Raw genomic sequence first — 21,930 nt, forward strand, 5'->3', positions numbered from 1 at the left:
TCCTGTTTACTATAAAATTGCGGTTTTACACCAACATGCGTCTTTGTTAGGGACTTATTCAACCTTTACGCTTCACTTCCCTAACGATAACTCCTTTTTTTTTTTTTTTTTAAGGGGAGACTTCCCTCATTTATCGTCTTTGTTGCAGGAGCAGCGTTTAACCAACCTTGAGCATCAAACAAATAGCAGGGTGGAGTAAAACATAATATCTGTCTTAGTCGACCTATCCGTTAGGTAAATATGGTACTGACACAACGGTTAGTTTCCAATAACTTGGATCATTAGCGATAACGCTATCCCACGAAAATCTTATTTGAAATATTTGATATCTCACTGTTTTCTGGAATTTTATTAAAAACATTACAAACAGGAAAGTACACTGATTATAAAATGTTTTGTTTTTGTAAACAAAAGATAATTTTAACTATGTTTGTTTGTTCGTTTGTTTTCGAATTGCGCGCGAAGCTACACGAGGGCTATCCGCGCTAGCCGTCCCTACTTTAGCAGTGTAGGACTAGAGGGAAGGCAGCTAGTCATCACCACCCACCGCCAACTCTTGGGCTACTCTTTCACCAACGAATAGTGGGATTGACCGTCACATTATAACGCCCCACGGCTGAAAGGGCGAGCATATTTGGTGTGGCGGGGATTCGAACCATCGATCCTCAGAGTACGAGTCGAATGCCTTAACCCACCTGACCATGCCGGGCCATTTAACTGTGTTATGTAAAATATTACCATGTAATAATGATTGTTTGTTACTTATAACTTATCGCCACCTCTAATGTTAAGTCGTCACAATAAATGACATTCGTATATAAATGTCTACATGGCAAACATTTTATTCTTTGAAAACAGGGAAAATGGTGATCAAAATTAGAAGAATTAGGTGATGACTAGCTGCCTTCCTCTAGTCTTACAATGCTATAAATTAAGAACAGCTAGCGCAAATAACCCTCGTATAGCTTTGCGCAAAATTCATAAAACCAAACCCTCTAGTTTACACTTCTAAATTAGCACTTTACGCGAAAATTCAACACACAGACAACATAATGAATACACACACACATTTGATGTGATGAACGCTTAGAATTTCATCTTCTATTTTCTGTAAGTTAACTAAAATTTAGAATATCCGTAACAGATATGCCTCCTCCTGGTGGCAGACTCGAACTAGTTTTCAAGTATATCTTCTGTACGTATTATTGTTTTAATTGCAGTCTCGAAAAGATATGAACGAGCTACCTGTACTGAATACAATTTGAGATTAGTTGTGACTGGACAGTCACAGTTGAGAGGTTATAAATTGGTCGTTTTAGTATATACATAAAAGTTCAGTTATTACAGATATGAATGACACTGTTTTTAACTGTTGTAATACAGCTGTTTCGAATCTTTATTATTTTGTTCTAACCATACTCAGCTAAGCATACATACATACAACATAATTTATCACAAAATAATAATGTAAGGAGTAATTGAACAATGTCTGTAGTAATTTAATGAATACATTGTTGTATAATAGTGAGACGTAATTTCATCACACAATGTTATAGTGTGAACAATACTGTTATAAGACGACTAGATACACGGGTCTGTAATAATTTACCCAACGCTTTCAGAAACATTGGCATCTTGTTCAAAATCGAGTTAGACATAAATTAATGTTATTGTGCTTCCAGAAATATATAAAAAAAAAACACATACATCAAATTGTAAAAAAGATTATTGCTCAACGAATTAATGTCAAGTCACTGTTGAAGCTCAAATTATTGTGTTTTTAATATAATTATAAAAACAGTAAGAAATCAGATGTTTAGTTTTGTAAAAGACACGTATATTAGTGCAGAGATATCAACTTTTATTCCATATCTTCCGTGGTCACATGTCACATCTTAAGGACACATGACAATACGTATACACAAAAAAGGGTTGAAAACTAGAACTCTCTTTCATAACAAATACACTGAATTAGTAAAAAAATGGAAAACTCACAATTTGTTTGTTTTTTACACTTTACATGGTCAACTTAGAGGGAATTAGGTTCTTGTTTACAAAAACTTAACTTTTCGTGAACATTGTATCTTGAAAAGACATATACGGCACGTATTTAAACATACTTATATAGAACAAATGTTGGTATGCATAATTATAGGATGTAGTTATACTTAACCAACGATGTGGTGTACATACTCAGAGATAATGTTACTAATCCGATAAGACAGTACTCACTGTACGTTACAATGTTTGCTAAGCCTCATCTCATCTGGTCTGAGGAAGACGGACTACAAGTTGTTTATAATATAGTTTTTAAACTTTCCAAAGTAATAATCCATTTCAGAAATATGTAACCAAGAAGTAACTAAGGGGCGAGATAAACGAAAAGTGTGAATTTAGGTCTCAGTTGTTGTTGTTGTCTCGACTGAGCCTTGGGACTCTCTGGTTGTACTTTACACGAGGTTTCTTGCATGAGAAATACTTATTGTATTTCGAGTGTTTGTATGTAATAAACAAAAATGGACGTAATAAAAACAGAATTCAGAAGGCTAACGACTGTTTGATCACGAAACCGATAATATTAATACACATTTTAGGAAATAATCCATGGCCACTCCCAGTCTATCAAAATTACCGTCTGTTTTTATCACATAAAGAAAAATAATCTATGGCCACTTCCACGCTGTCGAGATTACCATGTAATTTGTTCTCGTAACCGGTAATATTTAAATACATTACCAAAAAGAATCCATGACCACTCTCAGACTGTCAGTGTTTCCAACTGTTTAATTTCATTACTGGTAATTGTCCGAGTATGAAGGGATTTCAGTTTTTAAAGCTATTTACGCTACGTAACAATAGGGATGCTTAACTTGACTGTGTGTGTGTTTTTCTTCCAGCAAAGCAACATCTGGCTATGTGCTGCATCCGCCGAGAGGAATCGAACCCCTAATTTTAGCGTTGTAAATCCGTAGACTTACCGCTGTCCCATTGGTGGACTGACAGTGTAAACAGACGGTCACATTGAAGGTTTTCAATATGGCTGATAGTGGTCACACGTAATAAATCATGATGATTTTGTAGTGAACCTTAACATGTTTGCATTTGTTTGACTGCTTTGAATTTTCGTGAAAAGCAACATGAGGGTTATCTCCGCTAGTCATTCCCAATTTAACAGTGTAGAATTAAAGGGAAGGCAGCTAGTCATCACAACCCACCGCCAATTCTTGGGCTGCTCTTTTACGAACGAATAAAGAGACTGACCGAACATTACAACGCCCCCCCCCAATGAAGGGGCGAGCATGTTTGAAGTAACGGGATTCGAACACACGACCCTCAGATTACGAGTCAAACGCCCTAACCAACTGGTCATACCGGGCCAGTGATCTTTAAAATGGCAGGAGTACAGTATTCACATTAGTACAACAGTTTTTAAATAGCAAATATTTAAACAGCCACAGTCATGGCAATCTGCACACTGATATGTATATTGTTAAATATATCTGCACACTGATATGTATATTGTTAAATATTATGTGATTGTTTATCAGTTAAAGGTGTAACTACATCAGTTATTTTCCCCAGTACACATGCTTCAAACTTCAGAACACAAACTTTAAGTAATTATATTATGTTAACGAGTTGGAACATTATTTTCCGGCCGGCATGGCCAGGTAGTTAGGGCGTTCGACTAGCAATCTGAGGATCGCGGGTTAGAATCCCCATCGCATCAAACATTCTCGCCTTTTCAGCCGCCGGGATGTTATAATGTGACGGTCAATCCCACTATTCGTTGGTAAAAGAGTAGCCCAAGAGTTGGCGGTGGATGGTGATGACTAGTTGCCTTGCCTCTAGTCTTACACTGCATAGCTACACGAGGGCTATCTGCGCTAAATTTAAGACAATCCAAACATTATTTTCCTTTACAAACGTGCCTGTTTCTTATGTAATACTGGTCTTAAGTTCCATCACACATCCTCACAACTGATCTGATGGATCAAAATGAAATGTTAGGTGTTAAACTTAAAACAATGTTGTTCACGTTAAACCATGTTAAATCCAACGCCCATATCACATTTTTCATTCTGCCAGATCAGCAAAACTGTAATCACTGTAGCGCAACACACAGAAACAAGAGGGGTTTCCGTCACCCCTCCATTTCTCCAAGTTGAGGCAACCTTTCCATCTACAGGTGGACAGTCCAACTTCTGAGGTTGGTGGTGATGTCGTCCTCGACCACACGTTTTCTTGTTAGGACCGATACATGCAGCGTAAGCCATAGCGTGGGGGATGTAAGTTTGCTCGAACACTCCCCTGAATAGGTGAGCCATAGGCCCATGAGCGTACACTGGTACATCTTCTCCTCCGTGAGTATCCCATCTCCTGGGGACTGCTGACTGTTGTACATAATTTTTATCTCCTGGAGGTAGGAATAAAGCAATTTATCATCAATTTCTAAACTACTAATTTTTTTACCTTGTCTTTTTTCTCTTCTATTTCCATGTATGTGTTCTTAATTAATTTTTCTGTTTTTGTCTCGTTGTACATAAGACATATTTGACTGAATCGAGTAGATAAATATTTAAGCTAATTTAGTATTAATATTTTATCTTAATTATCTACAAATTGTAGAAAAATGCAAATCCTGCTAAGAGTCAGCCTGGCATCTTAATGTGTACCCCCCTCTTAAAATAAAATAAAAGAGCCATCCCAGAAATTTTTGGGGCTGTTTTAATTAGACAAAAGGAAGACATTATTTTCGAGGCCTAGGTGCTGTGACCTAATCCGATAACATGAGAGTCAACATGGATAAGTTAACTTGTAAATGTAAAGTAAACCGAAGTAGCAATGAAACATGTTCTAGGTGTAGTTGTAGTGTAATAAATAAGCTAAACCGTGGGTCCAGGTCGGATGAAGGAAGAACCAGTTAGAACATATCTCAATTTATTTAACAATCCAGCTGAATCGGAAATTCCTCAACTGATTACTGTATTGACAGTGGAAAAAACCCAACAACAACAACAGTATCGTTATTTTTTTAAAAAGGATATTTTAAAATATTAGTTTCAATATTTTGTGAAACTAACGGCACAGTAAAGCCTAAAGGTGCAGTGTTGAAGCTGAACCAGATGAAATTAGGTAATAATTTCCTTAGCGATTCTCAAGTTTAGACTATCATTTCTGCTATTAATAGTAAGTAAGAAGGATGATATAACGTATAATGCACCACCATGTTATAATTCAGAATGATTTTCATCATATCATGTTTTCATTCGTATTTACTTGTTTTTGTGAGTTGCAGAAGTTGTGTCGAGCCTCTTTCATTGAAACCTATTGAAATAACCCTAAATCACCGGTTTACTGTTGACTATACTAGGCTTAGTACAAAAAAGATGCTAGGCTGGGTCGTATAGGAGATGTTAAAAAGTAAAATATTTTAAAAAAGAAGTGATATACAAATTTATAACGTGTATATATATATATATATATATTTAGAACAAAGTCACATTATATTGGGTTATCTATTGTGTTCACCGTAGGGTATCGAGCCCCAAACTTAGTGTTGTAAATTTGTAAACTTACCGCTGTACCGCTGAGGAGTGGGTAGATTAAACGTCATAATGTAATTGGTGTTTTAAACGAAGTAAATCCACGGTAAAGTTAGGCCTAATTCTACGAAAGAACCAGGAGACTCGTGATGAGCTTGAGAGTAGGCTTAGGAAAGATCTAATTCTGAAAAAAAAAAAGAAGCGAGACTCATGAAGTCCTTACCAGTGTCTAACCCCGTGAGGTTTTGTCGACCCAACGGGAAGTTTCTGTTGTAACCTGGTCCGTTAGAATACAGAAGAGTCGTGTACGGTAAACCATCTACGTCAGATACATGATCATCAGTGCCTGTTATACAAACAAGAAGAACGTTTAGAATAACCACGCAAATTTGAACCAGTGGTTTCAAATGATGGTACTCACTAAAAATGTGAAAATAAAGAATCATATATTTAATAAAAAGTAATTAAAGTTTGGAAATTCCTAGCACAGAAAATACGTCTTTTTTATTTCATTATAATTTATGTTTCAAACCAATATTCTTGTAGGGAAGGTAATGACGCAAGCCTAAAATAATAAATTTAACACAATGTAAAGTTTATTGGCATTTCTTTCTTTTAACGCCACCTGTGAACACTATAAAAACGAATGAAGCGATAACGGAAGACATGTTGGCACTACCCACAATGTCTTAAATGAGTAACTGCTTCTTGAAGTTTGTATCCGAACTTTTAAGAATAACAACCGTCTTCAGTTGCAGACGACTCTGCGCGGTAGGTAAAATTTAGGGTTAAAATCAAACACGTACACATATCATCTGTCAGGTCGATCAAAAGAAACGTTAGCATTGCCTTAACAACAAAGAATAATATAGTGATACATTTTACTGCATTATTTCACTCTTAATTTCATATTCCCTTTATTATAAATACCTTTTTTCATTTACCTAGGCTTTATCTTTAAATTGTGGCACTAAACTGTGCAGATGTCCCTCACAGAATTTATCTGTGAAAACCTAATCACAACTTGTTAACATTCACTTTTTGTTTACTTTATTTGTTTAAACACAATGGGCTATATGTACCGCGTGCGTAGCTAGGATCGAACTCCTAATTCTACCATTATAAACCCTCATACATCTCACTGAGCCACTACGGGCGATAATATTTAACAATACTGAATGTCTACACTTAAAACAATGCTGTAGTAATAACTAAACAGGCGGATAAACTTAACATACTTGGTACGTCCGAGTAGTGACGTAATAGGCACTAAAGCATCAAGTGACAAATAGATAAAACACTATTTTTCTATGTTTACCTTCCGCTACACAATTGACATAAAATATACATCACAATGAAGTCGAAACATTTAAAAAGTAGACTAACTTTCATTTACTTTTATTGTTATATAAGGAATCAGTTTTACTAAGTCACTCTCTTGTAAAGTTTATTACACATTGCGCAGAGCGTGTAACCATTGGTTTCTTGTGTCTGTCTGATCGTGAATTGATGGTTTTTATCTTGTTCCCGCAAAATCATTTTTGTTTTCGTATTTTTGAGCCGTGAGTGCTTTATAAGAGTGATGGCCAAGTCACATTGTTTATTTAAAGCAACGAAGAGTAGACGGTGGGTGCTGTTAATTAGCTGCCTTCCTTCTAGGCTATTAACTCAGAATTAGAGATTGTTAGTGCGGATTGCCTTTGTTTAGATTTGCTTGAACGTCTGAAGCAAACAAATAAAAGTTTAGTTTGGTTTGTTTGGGATTAAATACAAAGTTACACAATTGGTCATCTGTGCTTTGCTTGTTATGGGTATCGAAATCCGGTTTCTAGCGGTCTGAGCCTGCAGATATACCGCTATGCCACTAGGGGAGCGAGGGCACAAATAAAAGTAACTGCACTTAATGACTAGAACATACAAAATAAATTCGTCCAAACCAGCATTATTACAAGTGGAGGTAAATGGAATAATAAACAGGTGTTTTTCACGTACTTATTTCACTTTATTTGTGATACAAAACAGTGCTCGGTTCCTTTTCGCTTGTCAACAAGAAACTAGTAAAATCTAGACCGTTTGTTTTGTTTTTAGACATTCACTCAAAGCTGCGATATAAGAGCTGGTTATCTTAAATTTTGGAATGATAGACGAGAGGGAAGGCAGCTAGTCAACAGCACTCCCTGCCAACTTTTGGACTTCTTTAATCGAATAGTGAGATTTGACAGTCACTTTTATAATGCATTTGAAGTTTGTTTGTTTTTTAATTTCGCGCAAAGCTACACGAAAGCTATCTGCGCTAGTCGTCCCTAATTTAGCAGTGTAAGACTAGAGGGAAGGCAGCTAGTTATTACCACCCTCCGCTAACTCTTCGACTACTCTTTTACCAACGAATAGTGGGACTGACAGTCACATTATAACGCCCCCATGGCCGAAAGGGCAAACATGTTTGGTGCGACAGGAATTAGAACCCGCGACCCTCAGATTACGAGTCGAACGCCTTAACCTACCTGGCTATGCTGGGCCTTATTTGAAGTTACGGACAAAGCAACACAATGGGCTGTCTGTGCTCTGCTCATCGCGGGTATCGAAATCCGGTTTCTAGCGTTGTATGTCCGCAGACATGCCGCTGTGCCTCTGGGAAAGCGTCAGTTGTTAGTATATAAAAATTACTTTTAATTCGTTGCTTCAAAGTCCCTGTTTAAAATTATAGCTCATTTTCACATAAAGGTTCGATTACCGGCTACGTCCAGATAGTTCCTGGTATAGTTTTGTGCTAAAAATGAAATGGAAGGTAGTTGTTTGGAAGTATACTTTCCGATATTATAACACTTTATTTTTTTTTCCATGAAGATAGGGAAAAAAAAATCATTTACCGAATATTGGATTTCCTCGTCTTGGATGGCCACCAAAAGCGAAAACGTGCGAATGATCTGAGGTCACAACCAATAATGTATCGTCTGTTCTCGTCATTTCTAACGCTTTTTTTACAGCGCCCTCTAGTGCCAACGTGTCCGTTAGAGCGCGATAGGCATTGTTAAAGTGGTGAGCGTGGTCTATTCGGCCTCCTGTTGGGGGTATAAAAAAAAAAAAGGAAAATTATATTGCAGCTTTAACAATTTTGTTATCAAATTATGATTTGTGAAACATGAGGTATAGTTTTATTCTCACATTTGAAATATCAAAAGATGGACGAGAAACATGAAAGTTAAAACAACCACTGACTCTGAGACTCGAAGTAAGATGAACTGTTAATTTTGCTGAAAAAAAAGAACCAAAAAAGTAAGAAATAGAATAAAAGAATATTAACGCCCTCGTATTAAGAGGCTCAAATATACTTTAAGCCTTAAAGTTAGGTTGTTTAAAATTAGGCTTAGAAAGCTGAATATATGAAATAACACCGAAATACTTTTATTTGGAGAAACATGTAGACTAAGCAATAAGAAAAGAAGGTTTCAGTGAGCACTGAAGAAAGCTTTGTTACAAACATAACATAGTACACACGTACACAATTTCGCCAAGGTGTTTATAGTTACGGCATATTGACCCATATAATGGCTTTGAGTTTGTTGTTTTTTCCAAGTACAAACTTTCAGCTCAAAACTCCATCTCTTGGCCGATTTGAGATTATCTACAGCTGCGGCTATTGATTATTCCCTCTCGTTTTTTATTATCAAGTGCTCATCTATTACGTCTTCCAACTTTTATTACCTCAACGTGGTTCCTTGTCGTCAAAACAATGGGTGAGCATACTTCCGAAGGGGGGGGATTTGATTTGTGTTAAACGCAAGAAATAAGATAAATACTTCGACATGATGAAAAGCTGTTCGCATACTTACATCCCAAAAGACGTACGCTATCTCTACACATATACAGTAGTAATAGACCCTTACTAATGGTATACGTACCTTCTACCATTAGAAAATAGCCGTGAGGATTTCTACGCAGTATTTCAATAGCTTTTTGAGTCATCTCAGCTAAAGAGGGTTCACCATTCGGACCTTTGTCTCGGTCAGTTTCGTATGTCATGTGAGAGTGGTCAAATAACCCTGCAATAGATTAGGAAATTTTCGTTTATCATTCGTTTGTGTGTGTGTTTTAAAACATACTTTTATTTAACAACAGGAACAAGCGAATATTCAGTTAATAATATTAAATGATTATTAAAATATAGGGGCTATTTTAGTTTAAACAGATTGTCTTTTTAAAAGCTTCAAAACTCTCATCATCTACGTGAACAACAGAATTGTTGTTTCATAATTTGAATACAATAGTCCTATAAGACGTCACTGATTATTTCAAAAGTGGAAGAAAAATTAACAATTTTATTATATTGAATATAGTGCATGGTTTAATTTTCTTATTAGAAAGCCGAGAGACTGAATTGTTTGGCACTAGACAGCAAATTGTCTCTTTCGACGTCAGTGCATGGGCCAAGCGTGGCTTTGAGGTTCCTGGTTCGAAAGTCTGTGCCATAAACACGTGCGTCGCACTTTACGTTGTTGTTTTGAATTAAGCACAAAGCTACACAATGGGCTATTTGTGCTATACCCGCCACGGGTATCGAAACCCGGTTTTAGCGTTTAAGTCCGCAGACATACCGCTGAGCCACTGGGGGGGGGCACGTCGCACTTTAAGAATGTGTGTGTGTGTGTGTGTGTGCGTAGTAAAAGTGACAGTCAAATCCCACTATTCGGTCAGGTAACCCTAGTTCAACAATTAACGGTGGGAACTGTTAACTTGGTGCCTTCTCTTTAACCTATCCATCAGCACAAAATTAGAAACGGCTGTGCGCTGATGTCTCTTTGCAGGTGTACTTATGGCACGAAAATCCTCAACGCCTATATAAACTCAAGGAATTAATTTTGTTCATATAATATACGGTAGTAACATTAATACTTTAAATATATGTATATAATCAAATTTCAAAAAATATTTTTTAACGTTTTAAGCGGGTGCGATAGAGGTTTTAATACAGGAAGTCATTCTCTAGGAAGCATCCTTTGATATCTTTAATCGGAAGTACTCTACTGTAACCGGAACTAAAGAAATGCCACGCCCTTACTTACACATGATATGATTTGTTTTTTTTTTAAAGTTAAACTTTAATGTCAGGCTAACTGTCATGACTCTTTAACTACGCAGTTGAAAATGTCATAACTGTAATCATTTTCTAACCGTATGGTGTCCAGAGTTTGAGCCTGTGTTGCGTTCTCTAAAAAATAAAATTTGATAACATTTTCAAAGTGTGCTCACAGGAGCGAAACTTGGGTTTGTGTTACCTTAAAAAAGAAGTCGTTAGGCTTTTCGAATCGTGTAAATAAGTATGAAGAATTAATAATGGAACATTCAGCTGATTTATAGCAGCTCTTTAAGGCTTTGTGAGACCCGGCATGGCCAGGTGGGTTAAGGCGTTCGACATGTAATCTGAGGGTCGTGGGTTCGAATCCCCTTCGCACCAAACATGCTCGTTCTTCAAGCCGTGGGGGCGTTATAATGTGACAGTCAATCCCACTATTTGTTGGTAAAAGAGTAACCCAAGAGTTGGCGGTGGGTGGTGATGACTAGCTGCCTTCCCTCTAGTCTTACACTGCTAAATTAGGGACGTCTAGCACAGATAGCCCTCGAATAGCTTTGTGCGAAATTCAAGAAACAAACAAACAAAGCCTTGTGTAATAACTTCAAATCATTGGGTTAATTCAAGAGATTACAAACCCTCATCCACAACCCTTTAAAAAAAAAAGAATTATACATTTTGAATCTCTTCATGCCGTTTCTAATGATTAAGCTGTAGTTCAGTTATGTAGGAATTTCTTCAGATACGACTTTCTTATCGTTAATCGCTTGGATAAGAAAATTAATGTAAGTTATACCGAATAATTTGAAATAACTACAAAAAGAAACAAACAAACGCCGTCGTTTATGTGATAAGCCATGTTTTCATGTCCAAATGTTTATCTGTCACGAATGGGCTTTAGCTGCTGTCGATTCCACGCTTTATCAAACATTACCATGATTCGTTCTGTCACAACAACCTGCGCACGTGAATCAAACAGTCTATCATCTGTTTTATTCCACGCCTGGGTCTCAGTTCTTCTGCAAGTGAGTTTTTGCAGTATTCAGTGAAGCACTAGCTTTGTATTAAATACGTACGTTAATATTTAATATCTGAAAATAAACTTTTAAAATAATTGTTTGTTTTTTAAATGTTCCAAGAAGCGACTTGAACGAATATGTAATGCTACATAATCCATCAACTTCCCCAAACTCCTGACACTGTTTGTTTGTTTTTCAATTTCGTGCAAAGGTACACGAGGGATATCTTCGCTAGCCATCCCTAATTTAGCAATGTAAGACTAGAAGGAAAACAGCTAGTCAACACCACCCACCACCAATTCTTAGGTTACTCTTTTACCAACGAACAGTGGGACTGACCGTCACGTTATAACGCCCACACAGCTGAAAGAGCAAGCATGTTCGGTGCGATGGGGAATCGAACCGCGAACGTCAAATTATGAGTCAAGCGCCTTAACCACCTGGCCATGCCGGGCCTACTCCTGTCATTAACAAAAGCGTAATCATGAGGAGAAACACACAGCGAGCTCACTAGAGATATGCCAGAAGTTATTTTGACTGTAATAACCAATGAGTCGTCCTCCCAGTGGCTCACGGTACGTTTCAATACCTGTAGTGGGCACAGCACAGTTAGCCCATTGTGTAGTTTTGTGTTTCAGAACATACACACCGATACCTTAACATTATATATAACAACGCTGATTCCGAGTAGCCCCCTAGTGGCACAGGGGTAAGTCTGTGGACTTATAACGCTAGAAACTGGGTTTCGATACTCGTGGTGGGCAGGGCACAGATATCACATTGTGAAACTTTGCGTTTAACTTCAAACAAACAAACAAAAGGACACCGAATAACGTGATTATAACTATCGTATCAATATCTATCCAAATCGTTTAAATCGTTTCAACGGATTTAGTGTACCAGTTTGAAGACAACGTTTCGATCTCCTGGAGTGTGTTTCCATCCATCAGATCAAACGAAATGATTTATGAGTAATATCACTGGGATAGAAAGCTATCATCAAATGAGACATTTCTTTTAAATAAATGTAATAAAGAAATGTTCCAAACCCGATACAGGAGAGCACGTGCCCTGACTTTAAGCATCAAATCAAAACTTCCTTCGTGTACAAAGCACAAAATCTTAAAGTGAAGCTATGCGAAGATCTATACATATTTTAAAACAGTAATGTGCAGTCTGTTTTTGTTGTTTCTTTTGCAGCACTACACTAGAAATGAAAGTTCTGATTTTATTATTAAAGTGTTGAAACGTTTTCATATAAAATTATAAGCTGTTTGACAGAACGGGTATTAAAATAAAGAAATATCACTATATTTACTTCGCTATTTGCAAATAGATTTAAATGTGTAATATGGTAGAGTATATCCATTGGGAAATTTCACTTTGTACCATAAACTGTGGCTGCCATTCTTCGTTTTTGTGAGTTTTTAAACTTAATTTTTACCATTATTGTATAATTGTGTTTAGTTTTTGTTTGTTTTTGAATTTCGCTCAAAGCTACACGAGAGCTGTCTTCGCTAGCCGTCCCTAATTTAGCAGTGTAAGACTAGAGGGAAGGCAGCTAGCTAGTCACCACTACCCACCGCCAACTTTTTGGCTACTATTTTACCAACGAATAGAGGGATTGACCGTCCCATTATAACGCCTCCACGGCGAAAAAGGGGCGAGTATATTTGGTGTAACGGGGATTCGTACCCATGACCCTCGGATTACGAGTCTATCGCGTTAGACACCCGACTACGCCTGGAAATTTAGTATTAAAAGAAACATAGATAAATTATATTTTGTTTATTTAAACAAATATCTTCACACAGATGTTTTATCTCGTGCTTTTGTTGTGTTTTATTTATCGCGGAGTTATTCATACGGCTATCTTCACTGTGTCCAACACGAGAGATCGAACCAGGAATTTAACCATTTTTAAGTCCAGAAAACAACCACTGATCCAATGGGCGACTTTTTCTTGTGATGTGTTTTGAATTAATAGTTAAGTAAATGTTCCAAAAGTGTTACTTCACTAGATGAAGGCTATATAATTTAAAATCCTTAAACACTACTCAAAATTATATTAATGAGATATTTTTAGCTCCTCGTCTCTTGTTACAATACTTATTTGCTAACAGTACAACTACGTGCTGATTAGATGTGAAATAATTAGCAATCGTTTTTCAGAAGTATTAATTTTAGCGACATTAACAAAATCTGTATATATATGTATTAAAAACAAATCTTAAATATTCAAATTCATTATTTGAGGCTTTTAGACAGCTCACCAATCAACTGTAAATTAAAAAGAACTTGCATTTTTTACGGGGCTGTTTTAAAATAAACTAAAACTTATTTTAATTATTTTCAATCTGATGAAGATGATAACTTATGGGAGAAAAAATATGTTATATATTTCAAAGGGAATGACTAACCACGGAAAATATACATATCAAAAGGGTCTCAGCTGTGACATAAGACTCAAACTAATCAACAATTTAAGTGCGAATTCCATAAAAACAGTAACAAACGAAAACAAGTTAAGCCACTGGAGCCATTTTGATGGAGAATGTTTTGTTTGTTTTTGAAATTCGCACAAAGCTACAGAGGGCTATCTGTACTAGCCGTTCCTAATTTAACAATGTAAGACTAGAGAGAAGGCAGCTAGTCATCGCCACCCACCGCCAACTCTTGGGCTACTCTTTTACCAACGAATAGTGGGATTGACCGTAACTTATAACGCCCCCACAGGGCGAGCATGTTTGGTGTTATGTGGATTCGAACCCACGAGTTTCGGATTACAAGTCGAGCGTCCTAACAGCCTGGCTATGCTGGGCCTGAAGAATGTTAAGAGGCCTTATAATACTGTTTGTAAGAACAAATGGCAAGGTTTAGCTTGGTGCTTTTCCTTCATTCAAACATCTTATTGTTTGATTGGTCTTAATCAACAGAGCGCTACTGAAATCATTTTATCTTATTTTTGTTTGTCTCTCTAAACACTAGTGCTTATCTAAAGTAACTTTTATTTAGTTTACTGAGGAGCTGGACGTCGTCTAATGTTTAGCGTGCCTGGCCTCAAAGTTAGAGACTTCATGGTTTGCCACTCATTGTCGCAAACATGTGCTCTTTATGCGGTCATAGAAGTCTTGGAAGGAGATTCGAACCCTACGTCCTTGAGTTGGATGTTTGTTCCTGTAATGTTGCATGTTTACATAACTCGAGGAAAGTCATTATACTTTACTGACATCGGAGACTGTTTAGAACTCAGATGTGTCAACATCAAAATTACTGATTTTCTGTATGATGTACCGACAATTTAAGACGTTTCTATTTTCTGTATATTATCCAATATACAAGGCTTAATTTTTGTCGGATGGGCACTGTTAACTAGTTGTCTTATCTCTTGTGTGTTAGCTAAAAAAATTAGGATTGCTGTGTGTAGATCCCTTTTCATGTCGTTGCGTGAGGTACTGAAACGAGCAAAAAAACCTTACTAGTTTTTATATTATGTATTGTGGCCAAAATTATAAACTTTATCAGAAACTAATTACCTAACAAGTAATCCGTACGACCAGTGTCCACTGCTTCAAAATCTTCCTTCTTCCACACGAATCGATGATGTAAGTCTCGTGCCTTTTTTGTCCTTCTGCCATTCCTCAATCAGGTTTCTTCCATCCAGACGTCGTCCTATGTCAGCCGGACGCTCAGGATCTCGTTCGTTTTGTGGCAGGAAGTGACGTCGACCTCCTCCGAGTATTACCTGGAATATAATTAATTGAAACGTAATTGGATAAAAAGTAACAAAATACTCAAGCACTCCGAATATTATTTATAAAATCGAAACCAATGGCAATATCCAAACGTTCTTGACCAGAAGAGTAAAAGTGTTTTAATTAATATTAGAGTAATACCAGTGTACTCTTTTCGATACCAAAAACAATTACGGATTAAGCCTAATCTTAAAAAAAATCCCTTAGCGAACTTTTTTCTGTCAACAAGGCAATCCTCTTTTACAACCTAACCATTTTATAAAGAAGATCCATTCTCGAGCTACACTCTTCATCTGTTCAGTTTGTAAAAGTGCTGACTTCTTGTAACCCCAGTTGGAAGGAGACTCGAACCCTGCGTGTTAGAGTTGGGCATTTCTCCTATGATGTTACATGTCTGCCTACCTCAAGGAAAGCCTCCATACTTACTACACATGCATCAGAGACTGTTTTGAACTTAGATGTTTCAAAATAAAGATCTCTGATTTCATAAATGATGTGTTGGTGTCCGTGTATTTCCCAATATATGAGGCTTAATTTTTGCCGGATCTAAGATCCGGAATCTGTTGGTTTTCTTTTTTATCTAAAAGTGAAAACATTAAGATTAATTTTAAGACTGCTTCGACTGCACTGCCAACTACTATCTGACGGACATAGTAAACTATGTTGATCCCTTCAGCTCACCATCTCACCCCACACGCGTGTAAACGGGGATCCAGTGCATTTGGTCCCAGAAAATTAACACTGACAATATATATTTGCTTGAGTTCCATGATAAGTGTAAATTACCTGTGTGCAAAAGTTCATTTTTACGCATTGGCTCGTAAAGCAGCCCTCTAGTGGCTCAGAGATACGGCTGAAGGTTTATAAGGCTAGAAATCTGGTTTCGTACCTATTGTAAACAGATCACGTATAACTCATTGGGTATCGTGGGGCCTAACAACAAACAAACTTCTGACGCAAAAAGATAGCAACGATCATAAAATTTGATGGAGTAATGTGTAAATATGTTCAGGACTAGGAGCAATGTGTAAATAATGTTCAGGACTATCAGCAATGTGTAAATAATGCTCAGGACGAGGAGCAATGTGTGAATAATGTTCAGGACTAGGAGCAATGTGTACATAATGTTCAGGACTAGGAGTAATGTGTAAATAATGTTCAGGACTATGAGCAATGTGTAAATAATGTTCAGGACAAGGAGTAATGTGTAAATAATGTTCAGGACTAGGAGCAATGTGTAAATAATGCTCAGGACTAGGAGTAATATGTAAATATTCTTCAGGACTAGGAGCAATGTGTAAATAATGTTCAGGACGTGAGTAATGTGTAAATAATGTTCAGGACTAGGAGCAATGTGTAAATATTGTTCAGGACTAGGAACATTATGTAAATAATGTTCAAAACTAAAAGCAATGTGTAAATAATATGCAGGGCTAGGAGCAATGTGTAAATAATACTCAGGACTAAAAGCAATGTGTAAATAATGTTCAGGACTAAAAGCAATGTGTAAATAATGTTCAGGACTAAGAGTAATGTGTAAATAATGTTCAGAACTAGGAGCAATGTGTAAATATTGTTCAGGATTAGGAGCAATGTGTAAATATTGTTCAGGACTAGGAGTAATGTGTAAATAATATTCAGGACTATGAGCAATGTGTAAATAATGTTCAGGACAAGGAGTAATGTGTAAATATTGTTCAGGTCTAGGAGCAATGTGTAAATAATATTCAGGACTAGGAGTAATGTGTAAATAATATGCAGGACTAAGAGCAATGTGTAAATAATACTCAGGACTAAAAGCGATATATGTAAATAATGTTCAGGACTAAAAGCAATGTGTAAATAATGTTCAGAACTAAGAGTAATGTGTAAATAATGTTCAGGACTAGGAGCAATGTGTAAATATTGTTCAGGTCTAAAAGTAATGTGTAAATAATGTTCAGGACTAGGAGTAATGTGTAAATAATGTTCAGGACTAGGAGCAATGTGTAAATAATGTTCAGGACTAGGAGCAATGTGTAAATAATGCTCAGGACTAGGAGTATTATGTAAATAATGTTCAGGACTAGGAGCAATGTGTAAAAAATGTTCAGGACTAGGAGCAATGTGTAAATATTGTTCAGGACTAGGAGCAATGTGTAAATAATGTTCAGGACTAGGAGAAATGTGTAAATAATGCTCAGGACTAGGAACAATATGTAAATAATGTTCAGGACTAGGAGCAATGTGTAAATAATGCTCAGGACTATGAGCAATGTGTAAATAATGTTCAGGACTAGGAGCAATGTGTAAATATTGTTCAGGACTAGAAGTAATGTGTAAATATTGTTCAGGACTAGGAGCAATGTGTAAATAATGTTCAGCACTAGGAGCAATTAGTAAATAATGTTCAGGACTAAAAAAGTGTGTAAATAATGCTTAGGACTAGGAGCAATGTGTAAATAATATGCAGGACTAGGAGCAATGTGTAAATAATGCTCAAGACTAAAAGCAATGTGTAAATAATGTTCAGGACAAGGAGCAATGTGTAAATAATGTTCAGGACTAAGAGTAATGTGTAAATAATGTTCAGGACTAGGAGCAATGTGTAAATAATGTTCAGGACTAGGAGCAATGTGTAAATATTGTTCAGGACTAGGAGTAATGTGTAAATATTGTTCAGGTCTAGGAGCAATGTGTAAATAATGTTCAGGACTAGGAGCAATGTGTAAATAATGTTCAGGACAAGGAGCAATGTGTAAATAATGTTCAGGACTAGGAGCAATGTGTAAATAATGCTCAGGACTAGGAGCATTATGTAAATAATGTTCAGGACTAGGAGCAATGTGTAAATAATATGCAAAACTAGGAGCAATGTGTAAATAATGCTCAGGACTAGGAGCATTATGTAAATAATGTTCAGGACTAGGAGCAATGTGTAAATAATATGCAGAACTAGGAGCAATGTGTAAATAATGCTCAAAACTAGGAGCAATGTGTAAATAATGTTCAGGACTAGGAGCAATGTGTAAATATTGTTCAGGACTAGGACCAATATGTAAATAATGTTCAGGAATAGGAGCAATGTGTAAATAATGTTCAGGACTAGGAGAATGTGTAAATAATGTTCAGGACTAGGAGCAATGTGTAAATAATATGCAGAACTAGGAACAATGTGTAAATAGTGCTCAAAACTAGGAGCAATGTGTAAATAATGTTCAGGACTAGGAGCAATGTGTAAATATTGTTCAGGACTAGGACCAATATGTAAATAATGTTCAGGAATAGGAGCAATGTGTAAATAATGCTCAGGACTAGGAGCATTATGTAAATAATGTTCAAGACTAGGAGCAATGTGTAAATAATATGCAGGACTAGGAGCAAAGTGTAAATAATGCTCAGGACTAGGAGCAATGTGTAAATAATGTTCAGGAATAGGAGTAATGTGTAAAAAATGTTCAGGACTAGGAGCAATGTGTAAATAATGTTCAAAACTAGGAGCAATGTGTAAATAATGTTCAGGACTAGGAGTAATGTGTAAATATTGTTCAGGACTAGGAGTAATGTGTAAATATTGTTCAGGACTAGGAGCAATGTATAAATAATGCTCAGGATTAGGAGCATAATGTAAATAATGTTCAGGACTAGGAGCAATGTGTAAATAATATGCAGGACTAGGAGCAATGTGTAAATAATGTTCAGGACTAGGAGTAATGTGTAAAAAATGTTCAGGACTAAGAGCAATGTGTAAAAAATGTTCAGAACTAGGAGCAATGTGTAAATAATGTTCAGGACTAGAAGTAATGTGTAAATAATGTTCAGGACTAAAAGCAATGTGTAAAAAATGTTCAGGACTAAAAGCAATGTGTAAAAAATGTTGAGAACTAGGAGCAATGTGTAAATAATGTTCAAAACTAGGAGCAATGTGTAAATAATGTTCAGAACTAGGAGCAATGTGTAAATATTGTTCAGGACTAAGAGCAATGTGTAAAAAATGTTCAAAACTAGGAGCAATGTGTAAATAATGTTCAGGACTAGGAGCAATGTGTAAATAATGTTCAAAACTAGAAGTAATGTGTAAATAATGTTCAGGACTAGGAGAATGTGTAAATAATGTTCAGGACTAGGAGCAATGTGTAAATAATATGCAGAACTAGGAGCAATGTCTAAATAGTGCTCAAAACTAGGAGCAATGTGTAAATAATGTTCAGGACTAGGAGCAATGTGTAAATATTGTTCAGGACAAGGACCAATATGTAAATAATGTTCAGGACTAGGAGCAATGTGTAAATAATATGCAGGACTAGGAGCAATGTGTAAATAATGTTCAGGACTAGGAGTAATGTGTAAAAAATGTTCAGGACTAAGAGCAATGTGTAAAAAATGTTCAGAACTAGGAGCAATGTGTAAATAATGTTCAGGACTAGAAGTAATGTGTAAATAATGTTCAGGACTAAAAGCAATGTGTAAAAAATGTTCAGGACTAAAAGCAATGTGTAAAAAATGTTGAGAACTAGGAGCAATGTGTAAATAATGTTCAAAACTAGGAGCAATGTGTAAATAATGTTCAGAACTAGGAGCAATGTGTAAATATTATTCAGGACTAAGAGCAATGTGTAAAAAATGTTCAAAACTAGGAGCAATGTGTAAATAATGTTCAGGACTAGGAGCAATGTGTAAATAATGTTCAAAACTAGAAGTAATGTGTAAATAATGTTCAGGACTAGGAGAATGTGTAAATAATGTTCAGGACTAGGAGCAATGTGTAAATAATATGCAGAACTAGGAGCAATGTGTAAATAGTGCTCAAAACTAGGAGCAATGTGTAAATAATGTTCAGGACTAGGAGCAATGTGTAAATATTGTTCAGGACAAGGACCAATATGTAAATAATGTTCAGGACTAGGAGCAATGTGTAAATAATGCTCAGGACTAGGACCAATGTGTAAATAATGTTCAGGACTAGGAGAATGTGTAAATAATGTTCAGGACTAGGAGCAATGTGTAAATAATGCTCAGGACTAGGAGCATTATGTAAATAATGTTCAAAACTAGGAGCAATGTGTAAATAATATGCAGGACTAGGAGCAATGTGTAAATAATGCTCAGGACTAGGAGCATTATGTAAAAAATGTTCAGGACTAGGAGCAATGTGTAAATAATATGCAGGACTAGGAGCAATGTGTAAATAATGCTCAGGACTAGGAGTAATATGTAAATAATGTTCAAGACTAGGAGCAATGTGTAAATAATATGCAGGACTAGGAGCAATATGTAAATAATGTTCAGGACTAGGAGAATGTGTAAATAATGTTCAGGACTAGGAGCAATGTGTAAATAATGCTCAGGACTAGGAGCATTATGTAAATAATGTTCAAACCTAGGAGCAATGTGTAAATAATATGCAGGACCAGGAGCAATGTGTAAATAATGTTCAGGACTAGGAGCATTATGTAAAAAATGTTCAGGACTAGGAGCAATGTGTAAATAATGTTCAGGACTAGGAGCATTATGTAAAAAATGTTCAGGACGAGAAGCAATGTGTAAATAATGCTCAGGACTAGGAGCATTATGTAAATAATGTTCAAGACTAGGAGCAATGTGTAAATAATATGCAGGACTAGGAGCAAAGTGTAAATAATGCTCAGGACTAGGAGCAATGTGTAAATAATGTTCAGGAATAGGAGTAATGTGTAAAAAATGTTCAGGACTAGGAGCAATGTGTAAATAATGTTCAAAACTAGGAGCAATGTGTAAATAATGTTCAGGACTAGGAGTAATGTGTAAATATTGTTCAGGACTAGGAGTAATGTGTAAATATTGTTCAGGACTAGGAGCAATGTATAAATAATGCTCAGGATTAGGAGCATTATGTAAATAATGTTCAGGACTAGGAGCAATGTGTAAATAATATGCAGAACTAGGAGCAATGTGTAAATAATGTTCAGGACTAGGAGTAATGTGTATAAAATGTTCAGGACTAAGAGCAATGTGTAAAAAATGTTCAGAACTAGGAGCAATGTGTAAATAATGTTCAGGACTAGAAGTAATGTGTAAATAATGTTCAGGACTAAAAGCAATGTGTAAAAAATGTTCAGGACTAAAAGCAATGTGTCAAAAATGTTGAGAACTAGGAGCAATGTGTAAATAATGTTCAAAACTAGGAGCAATGTGTAAATAATGTTCAGAACTAGGAGCAATGTGTAAATAGTGCTCAAAACTAGGAGCAATGTGTAAATAATATGCAGAACTAGGAGCAATGTGTAAATAGTGCTCAAAACTAGGAGCAATGTGTAAATAATGTTCAGGACTAGGAGCAATGTGTAAATATTGTTCAGGACAAGGACCAATATGTAAATAATGTTCAGGACTAGGAGCAATGTGTAAATAATGCTCAGGACTAGGACCAATGTGTAAATAATGTTCAGGACTAGGAGAATGTGTAAATAATGTTCAGGACTAGGAGCAATGTGTAAATAATGCTCAGGACTAGGAGCATTATGTAAATAATGTTCAAAACTAGGAGCAATGTGTAAATAATGCTCAGGACTAGGAGCATT

General features: G+C 36.2%; 1 long non-coding RNA gene and 1 pseudogene across 2 annotated transcripts in view; one reads left to right on the forward strand and one right to left on the reverse strand.

Annotated features, from left to right (window-relative positions):
- Positions 1–1,315: 1,315 nt before the first annotated feature.
- The window catches only part of LOC143227858 (alkaline phosphatase-like), a 44,733-nt pseudogene continuing 24,118 nt past the window's right edge, over positions 1,316–21,930 (reverse strand). Inside the window, exons 6-10 of the transcript XR_013015110.1 lie at positions 15,173–15,381; positions 9,449–9,589; positions 8,417–8,608; positions 5,770–5,892; positions 1,316–4,417 (exon numbers count right to left, since the gene is read on the reverse strand). The product of XR_013015110.1 is annotated as an alkaline phosphatase-like (transcript). The remainder of the gene's footprint in view (positions 4,418–5,769; positions 5,893–8,416; positions 8,609–9,448; positions 9,590–15,172; positions 15,382–21,930) is intronic.
- LOC143227859 (uncharacterized) overlaps positions 11,570–21,930 on the forward strand; it is a 28,061-nt gene continuing 17,700 nt past the window's right edge. The window contains exon 1 of the long non-coding RNA XR_013015111.1: positions 11,570–11,642. This is a non-coding gene — a long non-coding RNA (uncharacterized LOC143227859). The remainder of the gene's footprint in view (positions 11,643–21,930) is intronic.

This window comes from Tachypleus tridentatus, chromosome 10, assembly GCF_004210375.1.
Source record: "Tachypleus tridentatus isolate NWPU-2018 chromosome 10, ASM421037v1, whole genome shotgun sequence".
Taxonomy (NCBI): domain Eukaryota; kingdom Metazoa; phylum Arthropoda; class Merostomata; order Xiphosura; family Limulidae; genus Tachypleus; species Tachypleus tridentatus.